The sequence below is a fragment of the Octopus sinensis genome, linkage group LG24 (genome assembly GCF_006345805.1).
Source record: "Octopus sinensis linkage group LG24, ASM634580v1, whole genome shotgun sequence".
NCBI lineage: Eukaryota > Metazoa > Mollusca > Cephalopoda > Octopoda > Octopodidae > Octopus > Octopus sinensis.
This window is the reverse complement of record NC_043020.1, coordinates 7,220,456-7,236,866: the sequence shown is the minus strand read 5'-3', so window position 1 is coordinate 7,236,866 and position 16,411 is coordinate 7,220,456. Positions and strand designations below refer to the sequence as shown.

The 16,411-nt window shown below is 40.8% G+C and overlaps 1 protein-coding gene across 2 annotated transcripts in view; it reads left to right on the top strand.

Annotated features, from left to right (window-relative positions):
- Positions 1 to 3,026: 3,026 nt before the first annotated feature.
- Positions 3,027 to 16,411, top strand: part of LOC115223875 (serine/threonine-protein phosphatase 2A regulatory subunit B'' subunit beta-like) — a 251,862-nt gene continuing 238,477 nt past the window's right edge. The window contains exon 1 of one of the 2 annotated variants that reach the window (XM_029794580.2): positions 3,027 to 3,184. The gene's annotated coding sequence lies outside the window, so the exon portion shown is untranslated. Of the gene's footprint in view, positions 3,185 to 16,151; positions 16,168 to 16,411 lie in introns of those variants that run through there. The other variant, XM_036512676.1, reaches the window with a different exon arrangement.

The window sequence follows — 16,411 nt, the reverse complement described above, 5'->3', positions numbered from 1 at the left end:
TGGTTATAAAATGTGGTATTTCCATGGAACATATGTTTGATGTTCCGTGTTAATATTTTCTAGATATTAAGGCGGCGAGCTGGCAGAAACATAAGCACGAAGGGTGAAATGCTTAGAGGTATTTCGTCTGCCGCTGCGTTCTGAGTTCAAATTCCGTCGAGGTCGACTTTGCCTTTCATCCTTTCGGGGTCGATAAATTAAGTACCAGTTACGAAACTAGGGTCGATGTAATCGACTTATTCCGTTTGTCTGTCCTTGTTTGTCCCTTCTGTGTTTAGCCCCTTGTGGGTAGTAAAGAAATAGGTATTTCGTCTGCCGCTACGTTCTGAGTTCAAATTCCGCCGAAGTGGACTTTGCCTTTCATCCTTTCGGGGTCGATAAATTAAGTACCAGTAAAACACTGAGGTCATTGTAATCGACTAGTCAAGCCCCAAATTTCAGACCTTGTACCTTTAGTAGAAAGGATTATTATTTTTAAGGCGGTAGGGAATGGTTTCAAATTTTGGCCCGAAGTCAGCGTTTTCGAGGGATGGGCAAGTCGATTACATCGGCCCCAGTTCTCCACTGTTATTTATTTTATTGACCCCGAAACGATGAAAGGTAAAGTCGACTTTGGTGGAATTTGAACTCAGAACGTAGAGACAGACGAAATTCCGCTTAGTGGTAGAATGTAATTTGAGGATGAAAAGTTACTGCTATGTCTAGCACATCATGCAATCACGTATAGATTCCTATACATTTCACCTCACAGATCCAGTTCCAGGTATCCTCGTTTTTTATGGTCCTAAATTGAAACTGGTCTTTTGGTTTTTTTTTTTTACGCCCCTAAATTATAATTTGTTCCACGACTGGACAAGATACTGGACACTGATGTTATACACCGAAAAGATTGAACAGATTCGATTTAGTTCATGTTCTTGACCACGTACAAGTTCCAGGCCCACGTTACTGGGTGTTGAGAGGTATTGAACGCAGAACGAAAAAGCCCCAATAAAAGTATTACGAAGTATTACTAAGATTAGGGAACCCCTATCTTTCTCAGAACATTGACCTCCTGGAATCTGTCCAGAGACGTGCAACCAAACGCATACCCTCCATCAGACACCTACCATATTCTGAGCGCCTTGTTTCCCTGGGCATGGATTCACTGAAGCTCCGGCGTCTGGCGACGGACTTGGTAAACACCCACAAAGTTATCAACCACCTCACCAACAACAACACTGAACACCTTTTTGATCTCCATGTGTCTAACACACGTGGACATGCCTACAAAGTCAGAAAACAACACAGCTCCCATGACTTTCGGAAACATTTTTTCACGCTCAGAGTTGCTGAAGCATGGAACAAACTGCCTGCGTCAGTTGTTGACTGCCATGACACTGCATCCTTTAAGACCCTCATGCTTTCCGAAATCCGTCGAAACTACACCTGATTATATATACACTTTAGATGAGTTGTAGTGCAGCTGAGCACTGTACACAATGTTTATTACTATCGGCCGAATCCATAGTGAAGATTGCCCCGCCGACCTCCTTTAACAAGGAGGGCGAGGCCGTTTTCTTGTGCCTAGTGGCTGTGGCGAAAGAGGTCGTGTGGTGGACTCGTTTGAAAGGGCTAAAGACAGACACTTTCCTCTTTGGTCAAGGCCTCATCAACTTTTTCAAGTTTCACTTGAAAAGGAAGATGAGGTTAGAGAGGAAAGTGCTGTCCGATAGCAAGTTTTATGAAAGGTGGGTGAATTGTGCGAGACTGGCCTGTATAAATGGACCAGTTCTCAGGTTTCGCCTGTGATTTCAAAAGGGTAATACAAAAGGAGAAAAAAGGGGACTCTCTACACCCCTTTTTTTGACCAGGCTCCCGTTGGCTTTTGTAGGGTTTTTCCACCAGGAACCTTTCGAAACGTCTCCCCCTTTTGGGAGTTTTTCCTTGTTGAATTTTATAAGTTGTTATAAAGATTTTTACTCGATGTTTTTCAAAAACGGCAAAACCCTTTGTAACCTTTCGTCCTGTCTTGTCCCTTTATGTAATCATGCGTGTCAGCCCTTGTGGCCAATAAAAAAGAATTGATTATTATTATTATTAATTGAAATAGGTTTGTTATTCCTGGCACTTTCGTTATTCCAGATGGCTGATGTTCAACATATTTGACACACGGTAATATATAATAATTCACGCAGTTCTAACATAATCCATTGCGGAAATTTGGTACAACCCGATTATCTTGCGCAATCAATGAAGTCCAGGTTGGGAAAAGGACCAAAAAGAAGCTGATGAATGGAATGGGACACATCACAGACTCTCTTCGAAGGCTTCCTGTCCGAATTTCGCTGGCGCCAATATTCAACAGCTGCTTTTGGTGACAACCACTAACCAATATCCGTTCCATTGATACTTATAATGGGAAATTTTTTTTCTGATTTTGAATGTATTACATTGTTTTAATGGACTTAAAGAGATCGTGATTCCAGTTTTAGTTTCTGTAAAATAATTTCGGACCGTTGCAAAGACTTGTAAAAGCGTAGGATCCCTGTTTTAAGAAAATTTAGCTGCTATTTCATGCAAGTCCAACGAACATATTAGACTCTTCTCCCTCTCGTCGTCCAGGAGTAGTAACAGCAGCAGCAGTAGTAGTGACAACAACAGCAGCAGTAGTAGTAGTAGTAGTAGTATTAATAACACTAGTAGTAGCAATAGTAGTAATAGTAGTAGTAATAGTAGTAGTAGTAGTAGTAGTAACAGTAATAGTAGTAGTAGTAGTAATAATAACAGTAGTAGTAGTAGTAGTAGTAGTAACAGTAATAGTAGTAGTAGTAGTAATAATAACAGTAGTAGTAGTAGTAGTAGTAGTAGTAACAGTAGTAGTAACAGTAGTAGTAATAGTAGTAGTAGTAATAGTAATAGTAGTAGTAGTAACAGTAATAGTAGTATTAGTAACAGTAGTAGTAGTAATAGTAGTAATAGTAACAGCAGCAGCAGCAGCAGTAGTGTAGAGTAATCTCCCCCTTGAATCCTCTAAACTTCTCACTTCTTTGTCTGGAGCTCTCCAGTGTCGTGAGGTAGCCGTACGTGGGATGATGTGTAAATATCGGTAACAATAGCAACGACACTTCACTCAAAACATACCTTGGAGATATTATTATTTACTTCAATCGATCCTCTTTCTTTTTTCTCTCTTCCAGAGAAGGTAAGAAAACGTTCTTGTTTCCCATTGATTGGCCGCCCGCGACAGCTTCTCACCTTCGTTTAAATCTATTTATCTATCTATCTCTCCATCTGTCCATCTGTCTGTCTGTCGATCTCTCTCTCTTCATGCACGTCTATTTATGTCTGTCTCTCTCTCCTCACTCTCTCTATCCAATCGCTCAACCCACACGTCTCTTTGTTTATATCTATCTATCTATTTGTCTATCCATCTATTTGTCTATCCATCTGTCTATCCATCTATCTATCTATCTATCTATCTATCTATCTATCTATCTATCTATCTATCTATCTATCTATCTATCTATCTATCTATCTACTACCTACCTACCTACCTACCCACCCGTCCGTCCGTCCATCCATCCATCCATCCATCAATTTATCAATCTCTCTGTCTATCGATCGGTCTATCTATTTCTCAACTACCACCTCGACTGTGTTCATTTATCTGTCTATCTCACTACCCAAACATCTGTTTGTGTCTATATCTATCTGTCTAGCGCGCTACCCTCACCTCAGTCTGTCTATCTTTTTCTCAACCTGCACTTTACTATAACTATCTGTCCATCCATCCACCTAACTACCTGTGTACCTATATATCCATCTATTTATCTGTCTATCTATCTTTCTTTCCCTACACGTCTGTCTCGCCCCATCATCACATATGTCTATCTATCATTCTATCCGAACGTTCTTCTGTATCTATCTCGATACTGCCCCTGTTTGTGTGTGTCTATATATCTGTCTATGGCAATACCTGCACGTATATATCTTTCTTTCTCTCAAGTGTCCATCTGTCAATCTATTCAGGTGTCGTCTTCCTCGCCCGCTGACATAAACATCTGTTTACATTACGAATGTATATGTTTAACAAACAAATGTGGATATAATGAACGAATCTATATTACATATAACCAAGAAATGTGTGTATTTCGATTTTTGTCTTTGCTTGCAAGATTCCCGATGTGAAATCGTGTGTTGAAATAAATTCTAGGTCTTGGAGCGAGTCACGGGTCATTGAAAAGGTTGGCAACAGCAACGAAAGAACTTTGACGAGCAAACAAACAATCGATCGATTAGTTAATTGTTTGTGTATTTAATCAATTGACTAAGAAGTGAAAGCGAACCTGTGCATGTCTTTTATTATCGGCATAGCGACTTTCCTAAGATATAACAAAGAATGTATGGATGACGAATTTGAAGAAAAATGCCAAAATGAATTTAACGAAAGATTGACTGTTGGCTGTCCATTGAAATGAATCGGCAATTTGGTTTTATCGAAAATCGCCAATTTCTTTCACACGCCCCAGTTTTAACACTTCTGTCACTACAAGCTGGATGGATATGCAAGAAACAAGAATCAAATCTCCCTCAAACTGCACCCTAACGTCACAGGGGATAATACAGCCATGCCTAGACATGAAAAGTACTTGATTGTTACGATTGAATTGCCATTGATCATAAGTTTGTTTTCTCAGGGCTAACCGGAAACTAAACACCTCTGGCCCTTTTGTGCCTTTAGTTATGGTGAATTTCTTTATTACCCATAAGGGTTTACACAGATGGGGACAATACAACATGATTTGGGGTCATGTGGATGAAATGAAATTATTTACAATGAAATCGAATGAGTTACAAGAACAAACGAAGAAAAAAGGACATATGAAGTCAAAAAAGAACAGGATAGCCGACCCCACGAGGCCTGTTATTTTAACTGAAACCTTTTGGCAAGTGATCATGGCGTGTTCATGCAAGGTCTTTCACACCTGGCATCCGTGCAACACGCATCCATCCTTTTTTGAATACGCACTCTGACAGACACATTTTCTCTAGCCCCACCTTCCTTTTCAGTTGGAACTTGAAAAAGTTCGTTAGGGCAGTGCCAGAGATCATGGTGTCTGTTCAATTTAACAGCACCACCTGGTCCTTGGCTGAAAGATCTAACACCATCATCTGGTTCTTGGCTGTTAGACCTAACACCCTGACCAGTTCAACACCACCATCTGTTTCTTGGCTGTTAGACCTAACACTTTGACCAGTTCAACACCACCATCTGGTCTTCAGGTGTTTGAAGCAGAGTTCATTATGTTGCATATTGAAGCCAGTGTCCATAATTCTGACCCGCTCACATTTTAAGCTACAAATATTTAGTCAGGACATCAACAGCATCAGTCTCATCAGTATCCAAGAGCCTGCAAAAATCACAACCACTGCTCTTTACACCTCGCATTAAGTTATAAAATTTTTAAACTTCTGAGAAAGAAGACAAGAGTGCCATGTCTCAAATTCCCTCACAAATGTGTGAACCTTGATGTTGGTGTAAAAAAATGAGAGTTGTGATGTGATTTTAGGGATATAGTTATGGTTTGCAGTTCAAAATACTCTGCATTTGATAAATGAAGCCATGCTGAGTGGATATTAAAACCAGCCATTCATAGATCGATATGTTTAGCCCTAGGTCTGTCCTGATTATGCTGCCCAATGATCAAAGATGTTACAGCTGTGACTAAATCATCTTTTTGTGTATACAAATACATATGACATTTTACCAATGTAACCATCCTTTTTTTTTAGGACTCATAAGTTGTAATTTGGGAGGGATTTGACTGCTATTTCTAGCAGGTCGTGTGACCAACTCTTTTTTTTATTTTAAAAATAAAAAAGAGTTTCTTCTTTTTCTTGTTTTAGCCATAAAACTGTGATTCCGGTGGGACACCACCTCAAAGTGTTTCATCAAACAAATCGATTCTGGTATTAAATTTTAAAGTCTGGTACTTATTCTAGCAGTCCCTTTTGTCAAACTGCTAAGTTACAGGGAAATAAACAAACCAACACCAGTTGTTAAGTGATGGTAAGAGATGCACACACACACACACACATGCGAGGCTTCTACACAGTTTCTGTCTCCCTAATTCACTCACAATGCATTGGTTGGCTCAGACCTTTAATAGAAGACACCCTAGGTACTGCACAGTGGGACTGAACCCTAGACCACATGGTTGGGAAGCAAGCTTATTACCCACAACCACTTTGCAAAGTGTACCGGGTGTCTTTTACATGTCATCAGCATGAGTGCCCTTTATGTGTCCCAGACACACGTGCCTTTCACATGTCACTGGTACTGGCCATGACCACATTTCACTTTGCTTGATGTGTCTTCTCAAGCACAGCAAATCCCAAGTCGGTCATTGCCAGTGCCGCTGGACTGGCTCCTGTGCAGGTGGCATGTAAAAAACACCATTTGAGCATTGCCGTTGCCAGTACCGCCTGACTGGCCCTCGTGCCGGTGGCACGTAAAAGCACCCACTACACTCTTGGAGTGGTTGGCGTTAGGAAGGGCATCCAGCTGTAGAAACATTGCCAGATCAGATTGGAGTCTGGTGCTGCCATCTGGTTTGCCAGTCCTCAGACCTTTAATAGAAGACACCCTAGGTACTGCACAGTGGGATTGAACCCTAGACCTCATGGTTGGGAAGCAAGCTTCTTACCCACAACCACTTTGCAATGTTTACCGGGTGTCTTTTACATGTCACCAGCACGAGTGCCCTCAGTCCTCAGTCAAATCGTCCAACCCATGCCAGCATAGAAAGCGGACGTTAAACGAATGAATGAACAATAATTGGCCCATCTCTAAACTACAGAATTTGTTCACCTGAATCACTACTTTCATCATCTCTTTCACCATTTTGATTGTCCAACTCACTCTCATTGCTGCCATAAGTGTAAAGTCTTTGTCCAAAGAATATTTGGCTTGGCTTCACACTCTTTGATGTGTTTGATGTGGCTGGGGTCATTCCAAGTTATCGGTCCCAGAGGTATCATCATGTATAGAGCCAACTAGGTCTCCCAGTGCTCTCCGTCTCTGGTAGTCCTTTGCATCCTCCAAGAACCATCAATAATTTCTCCCACAGCAATGAGTCTGGGCCTTGCTTGTTTTGCAACACAGAGTGCTGGGTTCATCACATCTTCTTTTCATCACAAAATTGTCTGATGAAGAGCTCCGCTCGAAACATGAAACCCTCTTTCTTTTCTTTCCTTTCCTGAGCGTCCAATAACACTGTACTTATTCCACATCCTCGAATTGTTGTTTTTTCTTGCTTGTTCATGTTTGGATTGATTATATATATATACATACATACATACATACATATATATATATATATATATATATATATATATATATTATATATATATATATGTATATATATATACACACACACATATATACATACATATATTTGTGTATATTTATATTGTTTTATTTCTATTCCTGAGTGCCATACTAATACAATTGTTTGTTTGTACTCCACCTGCCTTCGTCGTCTTTTGTTTATTTTCATATAGCTTCCCGTTATATGTGTGTGTATATATATATATATATATATATATACACACACACGCATATATATATATATATGTATATGTGTATATATATATATATATATATATATATATATATATATATATAACACACACACACACACACACACATACATATATATATATATATATATATATATAGATAGATAGATAGATAGATAGGTAGATAGATAGTGTATTTTAGAGTTCAGCTATTGACTTGTACAAGGATGGGTCTTGTTTTATTCTTCCTTTTGGTTTAAATTTCCTAGAAAGATATCTGATACCCTTCTAACTGCCCTCGTTAATTTATAATGCTTCCCTATCTCCAGCCCATTGCTTTTAGCCTTGTTCTATCTGTAATTTGACACTTAAACCCCCACCCCCGTAAAATTTTAGGCCTTGTACCCGGTGAGGGTCAGGAAAAAAATTGCATTGCAGTATTTGTTCCAACTCTTTACATTCTGAGTTCAAATCCTGTCGAAATCAACTTTGCTTTGCATTCCTTCAGGGATCAATAAAATAAAGTACAAATCAAATATAGGGGCTGATGGTATTGATTATCTCCTCCCCTTAAAAATGCTGACCATGCACCAAAATTTGGAAAAAAAAATTTCCAACTAGGCACAGGAGTGGCTGTGTGGTAAGTAGCTTGCTTACCAGCCACATGGTTCCAAGTTCAGTCCCACTCTGTGGCACCTTGGGCAAGTGTCTTCTATTATAGCCTTGGGCCAACCAAAGTCTTGTGAGTGGATTTGGTAGACGGAAACTGAAAGAAGCCTGTCGTATATATATATATATATGTCAGGCACTTGCCGTGAGTAATTACTTAGAGTAGGCAGTTGGTGATGTTAATAAGCGAAACACAGGTGCGTGACTGAGATGAAGGCAGACTTGTTTCTGCTTCTAAACCACATAAAGAAAACTTTGTTGTAGGAATGTACTCAGCATGTGTGTTACACCAGTTCTATGCATAGCTTTAATACTGCGATTGAAAGGCAGGGGCAAATCATGCCTATCTAATCCACAAAAAGATAAAACATTTAGTATTTTATGCTTAATAATCAGAGTAACCTTCATAGTTTTATTGAATTAGGTTCATATTTTGCTATAAAAGGAAAACGTTACTATCGATCTATTTTATTCAGGGCAGGCACTGCCTACCTTTTCTAACCAAGCAGTATGTCCCTGATATATTATATATATATATATATATATATATATACCGGAGTAAACACATAAATGTGAAACAAGGTGGAGAAAAGAGTACTCAAATACCAGGGGTAGAGTAATATGCTTTATTTAAAGCAGCAGAAAATTCAACAAAATCTGTTACTCTGAGTTTCTCGTTGCCATTCATCAGACAGTTTTTGCTAGAATGGAGCCGATATATCGGAATTGATATATCGGTTCCATTCTAGCAAAAACTGTCTGATGAATGGCAACGAGAAACTCAGAGTAACAGATTTTGTTGAATTTTCCGCTGCTTTAAATAAAGTATATATATATATATATATATATATATATATATATATATTATATATATATATGTTTGTGTGTCTGTGTTTGTTCCCCCCACCATCAATTGACAACTGATGTTGGTGTGTTTATGTCCCTTTAACTTAGGGGTTCGGCAAAAGAGACCAATAGAATAAGTACTGAGCTTACAAAGAATAAGTCCTGGTGTCGATTTGTTCAATTAAAAGTGATGCTCCAGCATGGCCTCAGTCAGATGACTGAAACAAGTAAAAGAGTAAAGAAGGATAACCAATTTATTTATTTGTTTGTTTCAGTCATTAGACTGCGGCCATGCTGGAGCATTGTCTTGAAGAATTTTTAGTTAAATGAATCAACCCCAGCACTTATTTTACTTTTTAAAACCTGGTACTTATTCTGTTGGTCTTCTTTGTTGAACTGTTAAGTTACGGGGACATAAACACACCAACATCGGTTTTCAAGCGGTTGTGGAGGACACAGACTCAAAGATACATACACACACACACACACACATAGATATTCTTTTACTTGTTTCAGTCACTTGACTGCGGCCATGCTGGAGCACTGTCTTTAGTCGAACAAATCCACCCCAGGACTTATTCTTTGTAAGCCTAGTACGTATTCTATTGGTTTTCTTTTGCCAAACTGCTAAGTTACAGGGACATAAACACACCAATATCGGTTGTCAAGCAATGGTGGGAGTACAAACACAGATACACACATGTACATACACATATATATGACGGGTTTCTCTTAGTTTCTCTCTACCAAATCCACTCACAAGGTTTTGGTTGTCACAAGGCTATAGTAGAAGACACTTGCCCAAGGTGCCATGCAGTGGGACTGAACCTGGAACCATGTGGTTGAGAAGCAAGCTTCTTACCAAACAGCCACTCCTGCGCCGGTATATGTATATTTAGATATATACAAATATGAATGGCTTCTTTCAGTTTCCATTTACCAAATCCACTCACAAGGTTTTGGTTGGCCCAAGGCTCTGGTAGAAGTCACTCATTAAAGGTTCTACCATGTAGTGGGACTGAACCTGGAACCATGTGGATGAAAAGCAAACCTCTTACTCCACAGACACGCCTGTACCTATTGCAAATAAATTTTAACATCAAAATCTTATATGGACCCTAGTTGAGATCCACTGGTTTAGTAGATGAAATCGATCCCCAGTACTTGACTGGTACTTTATTTTATCCACCGAATTGAACCAGCCAGGATCCCTGGTCTGGTGGTACGTAAAAAGCACTATCCGACTCGTGGCCGATGCCAGCGCCGCCTCGACTGGCTTCCATGCCGGTGGCACGTAAAATACACCAATCCGACCGTGGCCGTTGCCAGCCTCGCCTGGCACCTGTGCAGGTGGCACGTAAAAAGCACCCACTACACTCACGGAGTGGTTGGCATTAGGAAGGGCATCCAGCTGTAGAAACATTGCCAGATAAGACTGGAGCCTGGTGCAGCCTTCTGGCTTCCCAGATCCTCGGTCGAACCGTCCAACCCATGCTAGCCAGAGAACGGACGTTAAACGATGATGATGATGATTAATGAATAATGAGCTAAGTAGATTCAGCGTGAAAAATTACACCAATATACCAAATTAAAAAAATTTTCATTTAATTTTAAAATTTCAAAAAGTGTGAGCCAAACAGAAATAGAATTTGAACCTGGTGGGATTTGAACTCGGAACGTACAAAGCCGGCACCAGCGATGTTTTAGCTTCTGTCATTGTTGATGACAATGATGGTGGAAGGAGGAGGTTATCGCAGTGTTTATATATTTCTTTATTACCCAGAAGGGGCTAAACACAGAGGGGACAAACAAGGACAGACAAAGGATTAAGTCTATTATATCGACCCCAGTGCGTAACTGGTACTTAATTTATCGACCCCGAAAGGATGAAAGGCAAAGTCGACCTCGACGGAATTTGAACTCGGAACGTACAAAGCCGGCACCAGCGATGTCCTAGCTTCTGTCATTGTTGATGACAACGATGGTGGAAGGAAGAGGTTATCGCAGTGTTTATATATTTCTTTACTACCCAGAAGGGGCTAAACACAGAGGGGACAAACAAGGACAGACAAAGGGATTAAGTCTATTATATCGACCCCAGTGCGTAACTGGTACTTAATTTATCGACCCCGAAAGGATGAAAGGCAAAGTCGACCTCGGTGGAATTTGAACTCGGAACGTACAAAGCCGGCACCAGCGATGTTTTAGCTTCTGTCATTGTTGATGACAACGATGGTGGAAGGAAGAGGTTATCGCAGTGTTTATATATTTCTTTACTACCCAGAAGGGGCTAAACACAGAGGGGACAAACAAGGACAGACAAAGGGATTAAGTCTATTATATCGACCCCAGTGCGTAACTGGTACTTAATTTATCGACCCCGAAAGGATGAAAGGCAAAGTCGACCTCGGTGGAATTTGAACTCGGAACGTACAAAGCCGGCACCAGCGATGTTTTAGCTTGTCATTGTTGATGACAACGATGGTGGAAGGAAGAGGTTATCGCAGTGTTTATATATTTCTTTACTACCCAGAAGGGGCTAAACACAGAGGGGACAACCAAGGACAGACAAAGGGATTAAGTCTATTATATCGACCCCAGTGCGTAACTGGTACTTAATTTATCGACCCCGAAAGGATGAAAGGCAAAGTCGACCTCGACGGAATTTGAACTCGGAACCTACAAAGCCGGCACCAGCGATGTCCTAGCTTCTGTCATTGTTGATGACAACGATGGTGGAAGGAAGAGGTTATCGCAGTGTTTATATATTTCTTTACTACCCAGAAGGGGCTAAACACAGAGGGGACAAACAAGGACAGACAAAGGGATTAAGTCTATTATATCGACCCCAGTGCGTAACTGGTACTTAATTTATCGACCCCGAGAGGATGAAAGGCAAAGTCGACCTCGGCGGAATTTGAACTCGGAACATACAAAGCCGGCACCAGCGATGTTTTAGCTTCTGTCATTGTTGATGACAACGATGGTGGAAGGAAGAGGTTATCGCAGTGTTTATATATTTCTTTACTACCAGAAGGGGCTAAACACAGAGGGGACAAACAAGGACAGACAAAGGGATTATTAAGTCTATTATCGACCCCAGTGCGTAAACTGTACTTAATTATCGACCCCGAGAGGATGAAAGGCAAAGTCGACCTCGGCGGAATTTGAACTCGGAACGTACAAAGCCGGCACCAGCGATGTCTTAGCTTCTGTCATTGTTGATGACAACGATGGGTGGAAGGAGGAGGTTATCTCAGTGTTTATATTGACACATAGGCTGCTGGTGCTGCTACCATTTTCTCTTGCCTTGTCCGTGCTTCGAGGCGGAGCCAAACCATTCGGGTTTTTTTTGTTGTTTTTTAAAAAATATTTTTGTCTGCTTGTCTGTAAAGTGGTAAAAGAGATTTGGTTATTATTTTGGTTTGCATTTTCGGTGTCTGCCAGCAACACACACACACTTCCGCACCATCTTTCCTTGTCTTGTATTCTCTATCGATCGAGCTGTCAACTCTACACACACACACACACACACACCACACCAAGAAAGCAAGTCTTTACAGCTCAATATATTTATATACATTGGCAATCTACTCTGACCCCTTCCACCTAAACCTCCTCTTCTTCCTCCCTGCTGCTTCTTCTTCCGTTGTTTGGCACCTTCTTCTTTCCTTCTCTCTTCCGCTTTTCTCTCCTATCCTTTCTCCTCTCTCTCTCTCTCTCTCTCTCTCTCTTCCGCTTTTCTCTCCTATCCTTTCTCCTCTCTCTCTCTCTCTTCCGCTTTTCTCTCCTATCCTTTCTCCTCTCTCTCTCTCTCTCTTCCGCTTTTCTCTCCTATCCTTTCTCCTCTCTCTCTCTCTCTCTTCCGCTTTTCTCTCCTATCCTTTCTCCTCTCTCTCTCTCTCTTCCGCTTTTCTCTCCTATCCTTTCTCCTCTCTCTCTCTCTCTTCCGCTTTTCTCTCCTATCCTTTCTCCTCTCTCTCTCTCTCCCGCTTTTCTCTCCTGTCCTTTCTCCTCTCTCTATCTCTCTCTCTCGCCGCATCTCTCTTTCTTTCCTTCTAGAGTTCATTACAAAAGAATAAAAATTGTAGGCTAAAAATAAATACACAACTAAATAAATCTATCAATGAAGGAAATAAAGAAAAAGAAAGCCTCTTTCTCTCCGTTTTTCTTTTCTCTGTTTGTTTGTTTGTCTCTCTACTTCTCTGTGTCTGTCTGTGTGTGTGTGTCTTTTTTTCTCTCTTTCTTCCCGTTGCTTCTCACAGAAAGAATAAAAATGAATAAATGTATTTTAAATGAATGAACGAACGAAAAAAGACGAAACCCGTCTCTGCCTCTCACTCTCTTTGTCCCTCACTTTCTCTCCTTCTCTCTGTCCCTCTCCTTCTCTCTGTTTCTCCCTCTGTCTCTCTCTATCTTTATCTGTCCCCCCGATGCTTCTTCTTATATAAAGTATAAAATTATAAAAATCATAAATAAATGTATGAATGAACGGGAAAAAAATGGATAAAACCTCTTTCTCTCTCTGTCTCGTTCACGATGCTTCCTATAGAAGAAATAAATAAATAAATATCATTAATATGAATGAATGAAAGTAAAAAGAAAGAAAAAATACCCAAAACGAAATAAACACAATCCTAAATTTCTGAATAAAACCGACTCCTATCTTCTGCTTTTCTCTCCTGTTGGTCTGGACGTGGCTACTACTGGCTTTGGCCATATCTGACCAGTTTCTTTGGCCACTATACACACACAGACACACACACACACACACACACACAATCACTGGTAGTTAGTCAGCCAGTGGGTAACCAAGGGCCACTCCCTCTCCCACTGTACTTCTTCTCCCTCGTTCTTCCTCTCTCTCTACATTCGGTGGGGGTTAGGGCCCCCCCCGACTATTCCTTCTTCCTTGATTGTCCCCGATCTCGGCCTCCCGGCCGCCCCGACCACCCCGACCGCCAAGCCAGCCAGCCAGGCTAACGTCCGCCGCGCCCAACGCCATCCACCCACCAACACCGCCGCCACCTTGTTCGGATCTCCTCGGTTCCGAATATATTTGAATACTATTTGCATGAATTGGAAAGATTTTTAGTTGTGACTGATATAAATCACCACCACTGCAACACACAACACTCCGCGGCACCACCATCCTTCCTCCTCCGTTATAAGCGCGCGCATACACACACACACACACACACATACTCTCTCTCACACACACACTCTCTCTCATACAACAACACACACACTCTCTCATACACACACACACTCTCTCTCTCATACACACACACTCTCTCTCTCTCATACACACATATACACACACTCTCTCACCACACATTCTCTCTCTCTCTCATACACACACATACACTCTCTCTCTCATACACACACACACACTCTCTCTCTCTCATACACACACACACACTCTTTCTCTCATACACACACATACACTCTCTCTCTCATACACACACATACACACGCACACACACACACATACACACGCACTCTCTCATACACACACACACACACACACTCTCACACACGCACACACACACATACACACACACTCTCTCATACACATACACACACACTCTCTCTCACACACACACACTCTCCCTCTCTCACACACACACACGCAGTGTGACGTATCAACATAAACAAATATTAAAGGGGAGGAGAGGAGGAGGGGGGAAAACCCTTTCCTCCCACCACCAACCACTCCGGCCGAGCACTTCTGATTGTGATTTCTCTAACCGTTCCTTTCTCTAATAATTGCTTTGTGGTCATCATCACCATCATCACCACCACCACCACCACCACCACCACTATCATCATCATCATCATCATCACCGTCATCACACCATCACCTTCATTCACCACCATCGCCGTCACCACTATCATCATCATCATCATCATCATCAACATCATCATCACAACCATCACTAACACAACCACCACCACCATCATCATCATCATCATCATCATCGTCGTCGTCATCATTTCTTTTTTCGCCAATTATTCTTTATATATTTTATACTTCCTCTGGATATTTCTTCACTTCCTTCCCTCCATCGCGGCTGCTTTTCGCGAAAGACAGAAACAAATTTCAAAATTTCTGCTGCAGAAAAATAGAGATGTAAATCTATAAAAAAAACAACAACAAAAGAACAAAAAAAAAGAAAATAAAAGGAGGGGGAAAAAAAAGAAAAGATTGGTAAATACACATACAGATTCATTATTGATTTATTTATTTATTCTTTTACTGGTTTCATTGTATGTGTGTATGTGCCTGTCTATCTATCTATCTATCTATCTATCTATCTATCTATCTATCTATCTATCTATCTAACTGTCTATCTATCTATCTATCTGTCTGTCTATCTATCTATCTACCTCTATCTGTATATCTATCTATCTATCTATCTATCTACCTACCTACCTCTATCTATCTATCTACCTACCTCTATCTATCTATCTATCTATCTATCTATCTATCTATCTATCTATCTATCTCTCTATCTACCTCTATCTATCTCTCTATCTACCTCTATCTATCTATCTATCTATCTATCTATCTCTCTATCTATCTCTCTATCTATCTACCTATCTATCTATCTATCTATCTATCTATCTATCTATCTATCTATCTATCTATCTGTCTATCTATCCATCTATCTATCTATCTACCTACCTATCTGCGCGTGACTGTATGTGTTGAACCCTTATAAAAAACCCTGCTTACCTTAAACCCCTCCAAAAAAGGGAGCTGGCGGCCGCACAACTCGCACCTCGTACACACACTTAGTCACGAATGCACACACACACACTCAGTCTCTCTCTCTCACACACACACTCACAGACGCCCTCACACGCGCACACTCAACAACACTTACACACACTCATCCGTACGCACACACACACACTCGGACACTCACACTCACACAGATACAGTGTTCCTCACTTAATTTGTTTCTCTTTATAAAGATCCTGCACCCCCCCTCTTCTTCTTCTTCTTCTCTTCCTCCTCCTCACCCCTCTCCTCTTTCCATTTCATTTGGCGAGTTTTCCATTCTAAGAAGGATTTTCATTTAGGTAAGTCGTTTTATTCGGTCTCTCTCTCTTTCTCTCTGTCTTTGACTACGGGAAGTGTGATATTTTCGGGTAAGGTTAGATAGAATGTGTGTGTGGATTAGGGGTGGGCGCTAGGTACATATGTAAAAAGGTAACCCCACCCCTGTACAGGCGAAAAAATTAAGGGAAAATGTTACAAACACTGCATCACCCCACCCAAAAAAACCCCTAGAATTTTTGGTTGTGTATGGATGTGTCTGAGTGT